Raw genomic sequence first — 16,148 nt, 5'->3', positions numbered from 1 at the left:
GGTTTTCACGTATGAACTTGAGAGGTCTACAGCACACACACAGGCACTTGATTCAGGAGCAAAAGAAACCAAAGGTATCTCCTAAATGAGAAACTGAAATTCACCACCTTGTAACCTCTGGCAGCCACCCTTCTCTCTGATTCTATAAGACAAACTGTTTAAGATTCTGAATATGAGTGGGATTATACGCTATCTATCTTTCTGTGCCTGGTTTATTTCACTTACATAAGGACCTCCAAATTCCTCCACACTGTTGCAAATGCCAGAACTTCCCTCTATTCTAGGGTTGAATAGTATTTCACTGTGTGTTCACCATATTTTTTATCTATTCATCTATTCATGGAGTAGTTGGGGAGAAGGTCGAGGTGTTCAAACTAGGATACAAATTACAATTAAATAGAAGGAACACATTTGATAACTGTTATATAAGATAGTTGTATTTAATAATATATTGTATTCTTGAAAAATGCTGAGCCAATATAAAGTGTTTAGTTATTCCACGAAGTATACATACTCCAACATCATGTACGTTCAAATAAACACAAACTTATTTGTCAATTTAAAAAATAAATACAGAAACAAAAGAATTTGAAATCCAGAAAGCATAACTAGCTCAGAAGTACTTGTGAGGAACAGTGGCGCCCCCTTTGCCTCATACTGGGTAATAACAATTCAACATTCCTTCAGATCCTCTCACTGAAAATAATGGTTGGGATACTTGTTTTACATTTTAGACTTCTTATCAGAGACTTTCAGAACTTGATTCATGATTATCTCATCCTGTTTGCTTTTCCTAAGTTGATTTTATACTAAAATATAACTTCAGTTTACTAAATTAATTTTTAAAGCTGAATAAAAGCAGATGCAATATGAAGAAGGAATAGAATGTTTACATAAAAGATGCAACATGCACAGTCCTTTAAACACATTTTGCAGATGTTTTCTCACTTGTCTGTTGATCAGAGACCTGAGTAGAACCACTTGTGCACACTCTACGAAGCTGTACTTTGAGGCTTAGCACAGAAACAAGTAGTAGTCATGAGGAAACTGCCAACACATTTTCCATCTTGGTTCTTCTACCTAAACCTGAAACATAATCTCCCCGTCAATGTTTTGATTCAGAATTCCAGGAGTTGGATCTTTATTTCTTCCATCTCTCCTTTCTCCCTTCTTCTGTAGTTGAATCTGGACTTCACACTCCACTCATGGTGTACAGTTACTGAGACAGTTTTAGAAGATTTCCTGCTGTGGTTTATGTTCTCTTTACCACCATTCTTGCTAAAGAATACTTTCTTTGAAAAGTTTTTTTCTCCTACTCTAACTATACTCTCAGTAGTTTAACAGAATGTGCTCCAAATTCTAGGTCCTTTCCCTTCTGTTAATTGTGGTTCTTTATCTAAAGAATTTTGTTGTTAAATGGATATTGCCTATCAACAAAATAAAATGTTTGAACAGGGCTTTACACTGATCCATTTTAACAATCAACCAAATTTGCATGAGTGTGCAGTAATAGATTTCCAATGAGACTTTTTTATAGCCAGTTTGAAAATCTGTACTTTAGAAAAAAGATCAACTATAAATAAGCTAAATGGTAATGATTTGAAGATTAATTTTTTGTCCTGTTGCCAACTCTGCAATGATGTTTAGTCATCCTGAGCTTCCTGCTATAAAGCTCATCTTCCAGCCAAGTTCAAAGAGGTACTTTCATAGAAGTACTTACTACGGGCAAATGAATGGATTTGTCCAATGTCAGTGGGAGGCATGCAGTCTTCAAGGTGACATTTATTCATGTTAGATTCAAAGTCAGTGAGAAAGATCAAAGGATAACTTCTCTGAACCAAACCTAAGCCATTCAGAAATTATTTCATGCCACCTCCTTGGAATGGTATTTTAGCTCTCGGGTCCCTTGAAAGATAGTGCAGCTGTTAACAAAGCAAAAAGGTGCAAGGCCACTGTTACAGGCAGATTCAGCTGGACAGTGTTGTCAACCTTGGGGATATACTTACCAACTGGAATGGGTCTGACTCATCCCTTTGATCCTAGGAAAATCCCCAAATGATAGTACACTCTGAAAGTAACGTTGCAAGAACTCCAACCTGCACGTTCTGCTTTGCTCTAGGGTCATGACTTGTATAGGTTTATTTTAGGAGCTTCCAAGAGAAATTAGAAATGACAAGTCAGTTGAGTACCCAAAATCCCTTCAGCTAAAATCCACCTGGAATATAAAGACAGGCCTCAACAAAAAACAATAATTAAATGGCTGCTGATTGGTGATGCTGGCCCAAACATATTATGGAGCAATACTAGTTGGGAAAAAAAATTAACTATGAATTTTGGGAAAAGAAGAGTTCTAAGAACTGGAGAACATTACTTCCAATTAACCTAAGGAATATCACAAATGTTTTGTATCAACTATAGTAGAAATTTTAATAAAATAATACCTTAGTATGGGACAATAATTTCCAATTCATTTTTGTTTGGTAAACCCCTTTTATTCTTATGTATACTTTCTTAAATCTCTTTGTAATTTAAAAAATATATAATAATTTAATAAATATTTGTATAGCATATTTTAAGGAAATATTTTAAGCAAGATTTTTTTTTTAATCAGAATGTGACCAAAGAGTGTGGAATCTAAACAGGGAAGGGTTAGCACTTACTGGGTCTGGTGTTTTCGCTCAGGGCCTTCCTTAAGCTGAGCCCTGTCAAATTGCTATTTCCTGCTTAGCTAATCATGGCTTCCTGTTCACTTTCTGGTCTTAAAATCCAAAACTGTCAAGTTTGGAGCTGTATTCCAATTTGTAGCCCTTTTACTCTTCTTACCATGGGCCTGGGAGGCAGGGTCAGAATCCATGATCATCCCTGCCCCACAACTCCGTAGAAAAGTGCTTGGACCACCTGCCCTCCACTGGCTCCAGGCCAGGGCTTTCTGTAGCGGGGTCTCCTAGTCAGCTCTTGCCCACCATGCAGCTCTCCTGGCTCCAGAGCATCCACTGAGCACACCACGGGCCAGTAGCCTGCCCTCAACGCTCTGTTTACACACACATCCGTCTTATGGCTCTCTTTAGAAAATTTGTAGAATTTCATCATATTTTGTGCCTAATATTTTCATGAGACAGCTTCCAAACTCAAGAGGAAAAGAATCCCATTATGCTCTGTTAATTAAATTTCTCTGATACTTAATATCTGAAAATGCACATAACACATTTCATAATTCCCTAGTTTAAAGGGTGATTGGGCAACAAACAAATTTTTAAGTAAAATATTATGTGATGTCTGGATTAGGTCATTTGTGCAATACTGAAATTCAAAATATGCCAATGCATCAAAAATGTATACAAATTAATTTCAGGGTCTAATGTTTGATATATATTCTTACAGTTCTTTAACTTAAAAATAGTGGGTTTATTTTTATAATTTCTGTATCTTATTTTAAAATCACTACTAAGAAATATTTTTTCAGACCTATCATAAGTCCTTTACTATAAATATATGTTCTCTTCATTCCCAATGAATAGAAAATTAATCTGGACATTAAATTTATTACCTGTTCTCATGTTGATACTAGAGTTTGAAAATCCATCTTTATGAGCTCTATAATATTTATGATCATATAAATAGGAGGTGTAAATCTTAATGACCACCTTGAAGCAAATTATCAGATTGATTGTAATTCTATGTTCTTCATTAATTATTCATGTTTCAGCATTTGAGCTTTCTTATTTTATAGATATAAGACTAAAATGTAAGAATTCCACATTGTGTCATGGTCAAAACCAGCAGAGGTGTAACGAGAAGTAAACACTCATGGTATTCTTCCAGGTATCACTGTGGGGAATTCTCACCCCTTGCGCACTTGGAGTATATTTAAAGGGAACACATACAGAAAATATTTTTTCAATTTTTTATTCACTCAAACAATATTCATGGACTGTCTTCAAAGTACCAGATACCTACGCCCAAGAGAAAATGCCATGTGACCATGTTCCTAAGAAAAGCAACTAGGATCCAGCTGATCAAGTCATCTGTACAAAGGATCACACTGTCCTTGCCTTGTCCATTCAGATTTTTGCTAAAAGCAGAATGCATTCACAGGAGTAAATAAACCGTGTCTCACCCAGTCCCCACATGCAGACTCTGGGCCATACATGGCTGTCTCTACGGCAAGCCCAGGTGTGGCTCTTCTTGATCTAGAAACCAATGATCCACACTTCCAGCAGTAATGGATGAGGCATGATAAACCTGCTGTGAGTCCCCTCCCCAGGTGAAATAGGGTCTGTCACAAATCCAGTAGTAATAGCGCTACCTTTGGCTATGTGACACCCAGGAACTCACTCTCAGGAAGCTCCCTTCTACACCTGTTTTGACCACTGAGGTGAGCAGGGGAGCGTGGACTTCCTTAAGCAGCTGAGAACCCTCTCAGACCACCCCTTGCCCTAGAAGTTCAAGAGTAGGTTACAGGCTCCAAAATCATTGACTTTATTTTTGGACCACTTCTAGATTTTTTTCTGATGGTGTCAGTCTTTTAAAACTTGGTAGTTTGGTCATCGATTTGATTTTGCTTGGCTCCACGAACCAGTAGTGACACCCACAGCTCTTTTCCAAAAACACTTCTCTTGGACTCTTGGCCTTCTGCTGTGGACCTGGTGGGCCTTGATCCCCAGGTTTCAGTGCTCGAACAACCCCCTGGTCTCTTCTCCCTGAGTCATTTCTCCAACTAAACAGAGACACTGGGCATCACGTACAAGGAACTTACCCTGGAACGCCCTCAGCCAGGTGGAGGTCTGTCGGCACACTCACAGGCTTACCTTATCATTGTGCTGTCACTGAGCAGGGGTTGGGAAGCTTGCCTTTCACAGCTTGGAAAGGCTCCAGGGTTTTAGATCTTCTCTATTTCCTTTTAATTCTACGTGTGGACTGACCAATTCTTTTTCTTAATACCTTGACAAGTACGGCCTGTGGCACTTAACACGCACTGCTAATGTGATGGGATTCTATTCCAATTCCTTTTCCTCATTCATATTATTTTACATCGCATTTCCCAAGCTATTACAGGTGACATTTTTATCCAGACATTTCACTGTCGCATAATACGGATGAGCATCTTTCCAGCATCTATTTGCAGTTTCTAATCTCTTGCTGAGGGATTGCCAAGAGAATGACACATATTTAAAGATGTGTGTGTGTGTGTGTGTGTGTGTGTGTGTGTGTGTGTGTGTGTGTTAGTATCACCTCTCTTATTTGTTTTTCTTTCATCGTTTTTTAATCGAACAAGAAATATTGGACATTTAGCCATAGAAAAAAATCCCCAAATGTCAGTGCTTATCCTAATCCTGTGGCTCTGCCGAACAGCAACGTCAGGCATCCAGACTGAGGCAAGCACCAATTTGTAATCTGCTGTGATGTTACCACATTGCTGGTGTTTTGCACATAGTAGGACTCAAAAAAATATATTGACTTTATTGGATGATATGAGATGGAAGGTACGGAATGACAGAAGTCAAAGATGGCCCCAAGGTTTGTAAGTCTGATTAAGAAATAGCTGCCTGACCAACGTCAAGGGGAGGAGATCCATCCACAGGCAGAGCTGGGATCCGAGATCAAGAAACTGTCAGTGACTCAGCATGAGACAGGCCCCTTTCTGCAATAATGAGGAAACACCTCAGTGGCCTGGGGACACCTGCCCACCCGCAGGCTCCACCTCCATCCACAGGAGCCCCCAGGAAGACCCCACCACCACCATGTGTCCCTCCCTGCCATTGTCCCTGTGTCCTCCTGTTATCAGTCTAAGGACCTCAAGACTGACTTCAGCACACTCTTTATTCCTATCCTTGTCTGTCACAGTGAGAGGCTTATGCTCCTTGGCCTCTGAATGGAATGGAATCTCCAAGGGGCTCTGTGCAAGTTGTCAAAGACCCCTCCCCACACTCTGCACAAATCCTGGCACCCTCATATCATGCTGCTAAACTCACCAACAACCAAAATTATCAAACAAAACTCCGGATCTCACTTCCCCTGCAGCTATTGTGCCAGGTAGCTCTCTTCTTCCCTTTAAAAGAGCAAACAAGTCACTTCGATATGTGGTTGATGCTTACCTTTATTCACCAGCTCCTGTCTCTGTCCTCTTCTTTCTGATTTCTCTTGCACCTTCTCAGTCTTTCATTCCACCAGTCTATTAAACACTTTCCTCATAAGGTAACTGTTGCCTTCCATGTTGAAAAATCTTACCATTTGGCAGCCTCATCTCACTTGGGTTTTGCTAGCCTTTAAAGCAGTTGCTCACTCTCTGATTTCTAAATCATTTTTTTTTGTCTTTCTCCCAGCTTATTTCAGATGTTTGGTTTTTTCTTCCTTAAAGGACTAGTCCTCTGCACTTCCTTCCCTGTTTATATCCCTGATCTCTACTTTGTGGGAGCGTCCCAGGTCCTGGTCCTTAAATGTCCTTCTAACCCACCAAGTCAAACTGCTTGGTGATCTCAGCTGGTTACGCAGCTTTAAACGGAATCTGTACACTTGACTCCCAAACTTATAAATCCAATCTGAATTTCTCCATTGAACACCCAGTTCAGCCAACTGCCTACTCGTCTATCCACTTTAGCCACTAAGAAGCATCTAAAACTGATTTCCAAACCTGGACTCCAAGTCCTCTAAATCTTCTGCATCACCTGGCTAAATGACAAATTCCTCCAGCCACTCGGAAATAAATAAATCGATAAATAAAGTGCAAACATCCTTTATTCAATTTTAATTTCTCTCTTTCTCTTACACCCCACTTGCAAATCCTGTTGATTCTTCTGAGCACATCCTTAGTCTATGGGGTTCTCCATCCCACTCCATTGTTATGTTGATCCAAGCCACTGTGGACCCCTGCCTGTCATTCATTTCCATTACTTTCACTTGATCTTTTTTACTTCTTTTTAATAAAACTTTATTTTCTTGCTTTTTTAATGCCTCTTGAGATTCATTTGAGTCTATTCTCTCAAAGGCACGTGATAATTTCTTTCTTCTACTTCTTTCCTACATTCATTCGGCTCTGTTCTCCCAAATTTTTGACTTAAGTTGGTATTCTGCATCCTCAACTCCTGGTCTGGCTCTTTGCAATTGTTTCTGGAGAGTACTCTTATGGTTTTCTTCTGCTTCATGTTACTTAGGTGGAATGAGGTGAAATGGGAGCCATTTTTCTGAATTTATTTCAGTCTATTTGAATGTTCTCGGGTGGAATTTCCTCAGTTGTTTTCTATGGCTTTTATTTTCTTTGCTCACTGTTATAGTAGGGAGGTGTTTCATAGGCATCCACGTTTAACAGCAGCCTGTTCTGTGGTTTTACGGAGGCCCAGGGAGCCTGGTGAGGGGGTGGCTTGCCCTGGTGCTGGGGAAGGATGGGGAGGCCTTTGCGCTCCGGCCCCCTGGTGTATTCCAGGACCTAAACATTCTACTTTTTCTTCTTTTCCCTGCCACCACCACCTGCTGAAGGTGTTTCCTTCTCCCCTTTGCTTTCCCTCAGCCACTGTAAACCCACATTTCAGGCTGCCCTGCCCTTATCCCCCGTGACCCTCCCCTCCTGATCGCCTGATCCTGGCCCCACTGCCCTTCCTGGGATTTCAGGTGTCAGGTGGCTCTGCTCTGCCCTCCTGGAGGCTGCTCCAGCTGTCCCTGGGGCCCTTGCCAACGGGCTTCCTCTCACTCCCTGCACCATGTCTTGGGTGGCCTCTTCCAGGTCGCACTTCCTGTCTGGAGACTGTGCCCTTCAATGATAGCCATCAGGAAATGACCAGCTGTTGTCTTTCTTAAGCCTCCAGCAGGTCCACTTACACGCCATTTCTGAAATACGCTCCTGATTTTTTCATAGATTACATCCCGTTGAATTAGCTTGCTTGCTTGGAGGTGTTCCTATTAGAAAGGAATAGAATATCTGGTTTTTTTGTGTTTGTTTTGGTTTTTATTGTTAATGTAATAAATTACCATACACAACTGCTTACACCGACACAAATTTATTATCTTATGGTTCTAAGAGGCTTAATGGTCAATGCCCCTCTCATCAGGCAAAGGTTAAGGTTTTAACCAGTCTGCACTCCTTTCTGAAGGTTCTGGGGATGAAGCACTTCAGACCCTTTGGGGGTGTTTCCCAAATTCAGTTTCATGCTCAGCATGAGCTACCAGCAAATGTTTTTGGAATGGATCAGGCTATAGCGGGAGAGACTGTAAGAGCTCTGTGCGATTTCAGGCCGTGGGTTTACGTAACCATGTCCGTATTCCAACAACTAGCTTTCCTCCTTGCTTCCCTTCTTGCTCCCAAGCGCCTGGTGACAGTGGCATAGAACAGCACCACCCTGCTGGCCCAGGACTGAGAGGGCAGCTCTTCAGAGCGCCTCTTCTCCAGAAAGTTCCCTACTTGGTCCCTGCGTTCCTGTGCAAACCGCCAACCTGGTGCATCCAGTGTCCACTGTTACTCTGAAGAGTTTCATGGGCAGTATTCCACCTCTGTGCGTTCCCTCCTGCACAGAAATCCACTCCCTGGAGAGGCGAATTTCCAAGTTGCTGCCAACAATCCTTCTCAGCCTTGCTTTCTTGTGACGTTCACATCCTGTTCTCACCTGCACAGAATGCACCTTCACTTTCAGACCTCTTACATGTGCTAATTTCTGTTCTTTCTTATTTCCTCTCAATTGTTCTAAACTCTTGTGACGTTTACTAACCTTCATATTAAAGCATTTTGCAAAGAATTCTTGTCAGCAGAAGAACAGCACATTTGATTGTTCTGTCAATTGCTGCGATTTGTCATTTGTTACCTTGGAAGACAGGCAGGAACAATATTCCATTTGGTCATGTCTGGAAACCGATCCTCACCCCTCTAGTTCACAACAAGAGGAAAATAGCAGAATAAGGTTTTCTGTATTGATTCCAAAAATTTGATGCATCAACCTGCTGTTAAAGAAAATAAGTTACCATTATCTTCATAAAAGATGGAATACATTTAGTTGCTGACTCATTTCCTTGGCTCCCATTTGACTTTTTCTAAGATGCCACTGCCTTATCTATATGGAAAATAAAAATCTGATCTACTGTTTATTACACATGAAGTCAAAGAGAATGTGAACAAGAATTCAAGAATTCCATGTTGACACAATATATCTAATGAGGTGGTTAAAAGAACCTTGGTATGGCTGAATTTCCATGGAGAATTGTGTTTTGTAATGCCCCCTTCCCACCTAACTGAAGATCTCTTATCTAGATAAACCAGAGGTGAATACCCAAAGTCATAAGCCTCATATAAATGCAGAAGGACACAGACCACAAAGCTTGCAATTAGAGACTACTTCCCAGGTCATCTGCATTACGTTCTAGAATCTGCCTTCAACTTGGGGAAGTCACTGCAAATCTCATCTACTGCTTGTTCCATGTTTATTGATCAGCTTCCATATTCAGGCATTGTGCTAGGCTCTTAAGGACCACATCAAATAAATCTTCTACACTCTAATTTCTTTAAGCATACTAGTTGGGAAAGGCAAAAAAAAAAAAAAATAACCCAGCAATATGTAAGGACTGTAGAAAAATATGAAATGCAGAGGAACACTGTCATATCTAAACCTGGGTCTCAAGGAGTTCAGATGAGAACCAAATTTTGAAGGAGAACTACTAGGTGTGAGTGAGTTTTATGTAAGAGAGCAAATGAGGAGCCTGCCTCGGAAGGAAAATAAAGACACTTCCTCCTTAGGGAAAAAAAAAAAAAACTATTGCCCCCATCTCTCAATTGATCAGTCCTACAAATTCGTCTTCAAAAGAAAAAGCTCTTTGCTGTGGGCTAACCAGAGATACTTCCCTTGTGTCTGCTAAAACAAGAGTTTAGGTGTTCACTTGCTTCCTATGGTCAGGAAGGAGAACATGGCCCAAGTGTCCTCTTTGAACAGCTCTACAAACGTTGCATGGCAATAAGAGAATAAGCTGCATATTCTCTGAGCAATAATAGTCTATGGGGAGGTGGTGTGGCTTTACTTTGCAGCAAAGCATGCATTTAATACTGTAATAAGTAGTAAGGCAATCTTTATCACCAGATCAAAGTATATCTGCACAGACAATAAGAATTATAGTTAAGAATTACTGTTTATGATGATGACTAAGCAAGAGTATTTTACCTATGCTTTCCCGATATTAACAAGAAAAGCTGAATCCAAGGAGAAGTGCATGTGATAATTTGTTATTCCCACACCAATCAAGTCTGGCTGCATCTTGGAAAAAGCACAAAAGTACACTGTGGTCTTTTCATTTTGATATGTGATTTTTTGGCTGGTAGCATATTTTCTGTATATGTGATGAAAAAAATTCACTTTATTTTCAAATACAGGTCATTTTAGATCATTTAACTTTAATGTTGTTATCCTAAGGCCCAAATAGAGTGAAAGTAATAAAGCTTGAATCTAATCATTTAGTCTGAAGGTATTTATCAAGGGCCTACTATGTAAAGTCCTCTTTCTCACTCAAATGGATGCAGGCATACCATCCCCAGAATCCTATGGGGGGAGGTGGAAAGAAGCTGAAACCCAGAGAGGAGTCCCTGTTGGACTACAGTATTTCTAGTTTTTCTAGTTTACACTACCCCTGATCATTTTGACCTCTAATCAATATTAACCCTTTACTGCATATTTCACTATTTGATTTCATTTTTCTTCACTATTTTTCTTGCTTTTTCCCAACATTTTTAAATTTTTTTTGAAAATTATCAAATTTATTCATTTAATCCTAATCATAAAAAAAAACATTATTTGGCTTTCTGTGGTAGATAATTAAGAATTTCAACCTAGCTACAAGAAAAAGGCATCTTGCTAAAAAAGCATTTCTGTTATGAAAAGAAAAACATTCAACCTTAATAGACTACTTTAATGTCTTTATTCCACCATAAAGAAAGTTTAATTATTTTCATACCAAGTGTAGATTAAGAGGTTTGAAAGGTGAAGCATGACAAAAGGCACTAGGTCTATAGGACTTGCATTTGCATTTAATCTCAGCTCTGTTAAGAAAAAAAAAAAATTAGGGGCTTGGGATCGTAGCTCAGTAGTACAGCACTTGCCGAACATACACACAGCTCTGGAATTTATTTCCAGGACTGCAAAACAATATAAATACATATATATATACACACATATGAAAGATGAAGGATAATTCAGAAAAAAAAACACTAGTTATATAGTCATAGGACAAAATGAATCAGCGTGCAGTAAAAGATTAAAAGACTTCAATACTCAGAGCAAATAAAAAACATAGCTGTAATTTCTTGAAAGGTGGCTTATCAAAAACAGATTAAAGAAACCAAAGCCTTGTATAATACTCAAACTAATTCAACTTATCTACACCGAGGCTATTAAATCTCATCTTCATGCAGCAATGGTTAACACATTTGAGAATCAGGTTTTGCACTGGTCTAATGGAACCAATGATAACACATCTTGAGAAGAATAGACCAAGTACTGTTTCTTCTGTTTTCTTATGTGAACTCAGAGCTATCCCCAGCTGCTATAAATGCTACTCTCTCTGTCCTGCAAATGTCTTTCTGTATCTCCCCCAGCCATCTTCCACACAAAGATGCACATTTACAAACACATGGACACACTTACCCACCCACCCCCCCCCACACACACACACTTACATGTTCACTTTCCTGCATACCTGTCTTCTTGCTGCTGCCCTGCACGTCCCCATTCTGATACCTCCCACCCTGGTGAGCCTTTGCCACAGTTGCTCTTGGCACCTGGATAGGCTAGCAGCCTCCTGAGCAGCACATACCAAGCTCACCTGCCTGTCCCACCAGAGTCTATGATAAATAACCAAGAGCAGAAGCAGTGATCTTAGAGCTGCCAAACACGTGCCTTACATGTACTGAGTTCACAACCATTTATTTTTAAAAAAAAACTTTTGATGACAACTGAGCTGCCTCTTCCTCTTGTTCTTCCTCTCTGTAAAATAGTTTACAGTCCAGTCTTTATAGCGACTCTGGGCTCATTTACTTTCACTACTCTGGGCCTTTCTATTCTTGTATGCTACTGCACTGCTCACATGCTGAAGCTTTGTGATTGCTGAGACTGGCGGCAGAAGATACCCCTTCCCGCCAGGAAGCCCACAAGTGCCACTCACTCTGCAGTGGGAATCCTCACTGGCTTCCTATCCTTACAGAAACTGCATTTAGCATTTACTTGTATTTCAAAGAGCTCAGTTTCATAGAAGCCCTTTACTGTATGATGGCTTCCTTTCTCTCATTAAATCCTAGGACAAAGGAGTAGACAGAAAAGGATTGAATCATATAAATCTAGAACCTCTGGGCATGCACTAATTCACCATTTACAGGGAACATTGGCTCCAAGGTGTTTGGCATATTTAACATTCTTATTTTTACCCCAAATAGCATATTAGATATCACCATCTCCATTCATGGAGAACCGAAAACAATACAAGATAAAATAATGTAAATGAGATATTGATTGCATGTGATTTTAATTAAGAAGTTTAATAGTAGAGTCCAGAGAAAACTTCAAAATATTAAGAATTAAAAAGAATAAGCATAATAATATTATCTCCCTCATTGAAAATTCCAGGGATTTCTAGATAGACAGCATGTAAATGGATATAGCCTATAAGATTTTGGTTTGTTGTAGGAAAGTTTCCAAAACTACTACAGATTTTATAAATTAAAACTCCTATATCCAAGAATAACTATTTTTAATATTTGTTATTATTTGTTTCTGTAAAAAAAATTCTAGGTAGTCTGGCGTACCTTTCCTATAATAAAAAAGATTTTGTTTTGTTTTGTTTTTGAGGAAGACATGAGCATCAATAAGAGCACAGATATTATATTAGTGACCTTGTGGTTAGAAAAGATTATCCCTTGGGCTCCTGAAGAAATGTCCACGCAGCTCATCCCAGACCTTTGACTTCACCAGAGCAAAGAAGCTGGGCTCTGCTGGGAATCTGCCTGATCCTTAACTCAGGATAATGGAGCTCTCAACAGAAAGGGAAAGTTTGAAAACATGGGGATGATGCCTGTCATGATTAGAGTGAAAGCTGGAAGTTTTAGTTTTATTAGAATAGTACCTGTGGAGGGAAGCATTTTTTTTCTGTTTTATTGTCTAATAGTATATAACCATGGTCTTGATAAAACTAAATAAATGATAAATTTGTCCTGACATCAAATTAATACAACCTATCTTCGATGCTAAGGCAGTGTGCGCCTCAGCTCAGGAAGGAAGCCAAGTCTGTCGTGTTGAACCCAGAGGAGAGCTTTTGGTACTCAGATGTGTGGAGTCCCGAAACCTGTCACAGATAACTCTCCATGGGGAGTTTAAAATGTCAGGGCAAAGGTTGGAATGCCATCCACAGAGAGCAAGAGATTTGACAGAAATCTATATTAAACGATTCTAGTACAGACTTAGGCTGCATGGAAAAGTCAGAAACTTCTCTGGATAGGCCTCAGTGTTCTGACCTAATTTCTGTTTGGTGATATTGGAGCTTGCCCATAATATTAAACCTTTTGGCAATCTCTGCATAGTAAAGTAGCTGGGAGACCTGGTTCCAAACATGTCGCGTGCTAACCACAGATCCTACTTGGAAGGCAGGAATGACTCCAATCCTCAGCCTCCTCACACACGCAGGCCTTAGAGTGGGAGTCATTTGTTTTTATGAAGTCTGAAAGCTGTGGACACCACCAGAGTCTGTGATCCGCTGTCATTCAGAATGACCTGGACAAGGGATCTTCAACCCACACAAATCTAACTCACAGCCCGGAAAGCATTTACTTGCTTAATCTAGTCTGGCATTTTATTTCGATTACTCATGTATCTACTTTAATCTTATTGATTGCTTATTGATTGATTGATGGTCTAAGTAATTTCTCTCCAAAATCTAAAGTAGTCTGAAATCTGCTGTACAGGAAAAAAACATTGACAGACGGTTACTTGTGAATACGGTGAAGGGCTGTGATCTTAGACCTTCTGAAAATGGAAGGTCCAACATGGAAAAGGATGGTGGGATTTTTTTTTTACTTCCTGCGCATGGCTTTCGCCTGCGAGGTTCTCTTTGGTGGATTGTGGGGCAGTGGGTCCGGGAGCGTGTCCCTGTCCCTGAGCACCGCTGACTGTCCTTGTTCTCCTTTTCAGAGCTGGAGGCTGAGGAGTGGTGCAAGCACCTGTGCATGGAGTGCCTGGGGACCCGGCTTAACGACATCAGCCTCGGAGAGCCAGACCTGCTGGCGGCGGGGTGCAGCGCGAGCAGAACGGTCAGTGTCTGAGCCGGCCGGACCTCAGTAATGTGTCAGGCCAATCATATTAACCAAAAAGAAAAAAAAAGGAAACAAATCCATCAGTCCACATTACTGTGGGACTTTCCCACGATGGCATAGCAACGAGAAAATGTGAAGGTACAACCCAGGTCCCCTGGCTCCTTGTCTTTGGCGTTGTCCTTTTCTCCTATTTTCAGTAGGAAAGTACCGTGGATGAGATCTCAGAGTACCCCCAGCCTTTGAATATATAGCACCCCTACATTTCCTTCTCTGAAAGTGGGTACAGATTCAGAGCTTATGTTGACAAATGTGGTTCCTCAGGTTGTCAAGTGCTTTTAAAGTATGTGTTACTCTCAGTAGGAAAGTACTGTGGATGAGATCTCAGAGTACCCCCAGCGTCTAATTGAACAGGCATTTCTGATGCCTCTGAACAATCTATGCTGCAGGCTGTTGCTTAGCACCTCCAATGCAATTGGAGTAATGTATGTATTATTCAATGGAAAGTTTCGAATTATATTCAGGATAATTAGTAATTGATTATGAGCCCATTTTCCCCTACTTTTTAAGTAATTAACACCACTATCAGGTGATCTGGTATTGTACAAGTAGGAACTTTTCAGTGTTTGCATTTGGTGGTCAGTATTGAGAAAGTCTGAGGGTAACTGGTGAAACTTGACACTGTTTATTAAAGAGAATTTATGGGACCCTCCAGGGTGTATGAACTAGACTGCACAGGTGAAGTGCACCATGACACCTCTGATGACCATAGTCCTGTTGCTACTAATAACAATGTTGCTAATAAGCTCTGCTATTTCACAGCTCATTAGAACACTCTTTCTTTTATTTGTCACTGAAACAAGGAAGCAGGACTTTTCCTACTATTGATCATGAATATATGCAGGTGCCAGACACTGCCTCTGTCAGATAATTTTTACAAAGTCACAAAAGCATTTCTGCCAGGTTCAGTGTCACACTCCTATAATCCCAGCAGCTGGAGAGGCTGAGACAGGAAGATCAGGAGTCCAAAACCAGCCTCAGCAAAAGTGAGGGGCTAAGCAACTCAATGAGACCCTGTCTCTAAATAAAATACAAAGTAGGGCTGGTATGTGGCTCAGTGGTTGAATGCCCCTGAGTTCAATCCCCGGTACACCCACAGATGCACTCGCACACACACACACACACACACACACACACACACAAAGCATTTCTGCAGCTTTTTCTGGGTTCCTCTTTACACCTCAGCTCCTTTCGCACCTCACTCAGATTTCCACATCTGATTTATTTTCTGGAGCTGTGATAAGCACAGAACATCCATAACCATACTGCTTGAAGTGTGCTGCTCATTCACAGTTTAAGAAAAAGAAAGAGAGCAAGAGAGAGAGAGAGAGAGAGAGAGAGAGAGAGAGAGAGAGAGAAACTCTTACTGATAAAAGAATTGTCAAGTACTACATAAAGAAAATACGAAAGGGTTTGTAAATTAAGATTGAGGGAGATGCATCTCTTCCAGTGTACACTATGTGCCTTCAGTTTAAAGATTTGAAGTTGTGTATGGTTTCCATCCAAATGGAAAATGGAATCCTTTTATTATAATTCTGTTTGTAATTTGATGATAATGTTAATTTGCCTAGAATAGAAAAGGAAAATTTAAATATAGATTTAGATTTAGGATAAAACAAATATGGAATTAAATATAAGAGCTACATGAAAAGCAGAGTTTTCCTTTTATAAAGGATCACAAGTAAAAACAAAGAAAACAACAACAAAAAAAATTCCTGCCTATACTTTAGAGCAGATCTGAAATTGTAATATTGCCCAGGCCACAAAGGCTTGTGTTAAATTGTGTTTGATAAACCATGCAAAAGGGTGAATGTGCTTTTTAAAATAC

General features: G+C 40.1%; 1 pseudogene; it reads left to right on the top strand.

Annotated features, from left to right (window-relative positions):
- The window catches only part of LOC143386121 (docking protein 6-like), a 103,805-nt pseudogene that overhangs the window by 67,588 nt on the left and 20,069 nt on the right, over positions 1 to 16,148 (top strand).

This window comes from Callospermophilus lateralis, unplaced genomic scaffold, assembly GCF_048772815.1.
Source record: "Callospermophilus lateralis isolate mCalLat2 unplaced genomic scaffold, mCalLat2.hap1 Scaffold_741, whole genome shotgun sequence".
Classification (NCBI taxonomy): Eukaryota; Metazoa; Chordata; class Mammalia; order Rodentia; family Sciuridae; genus Callospermophilus; species Callospermophilus lateralis.
This window is presented reverse-complemented; position numbering and strand designations above follow the sequence as displayed.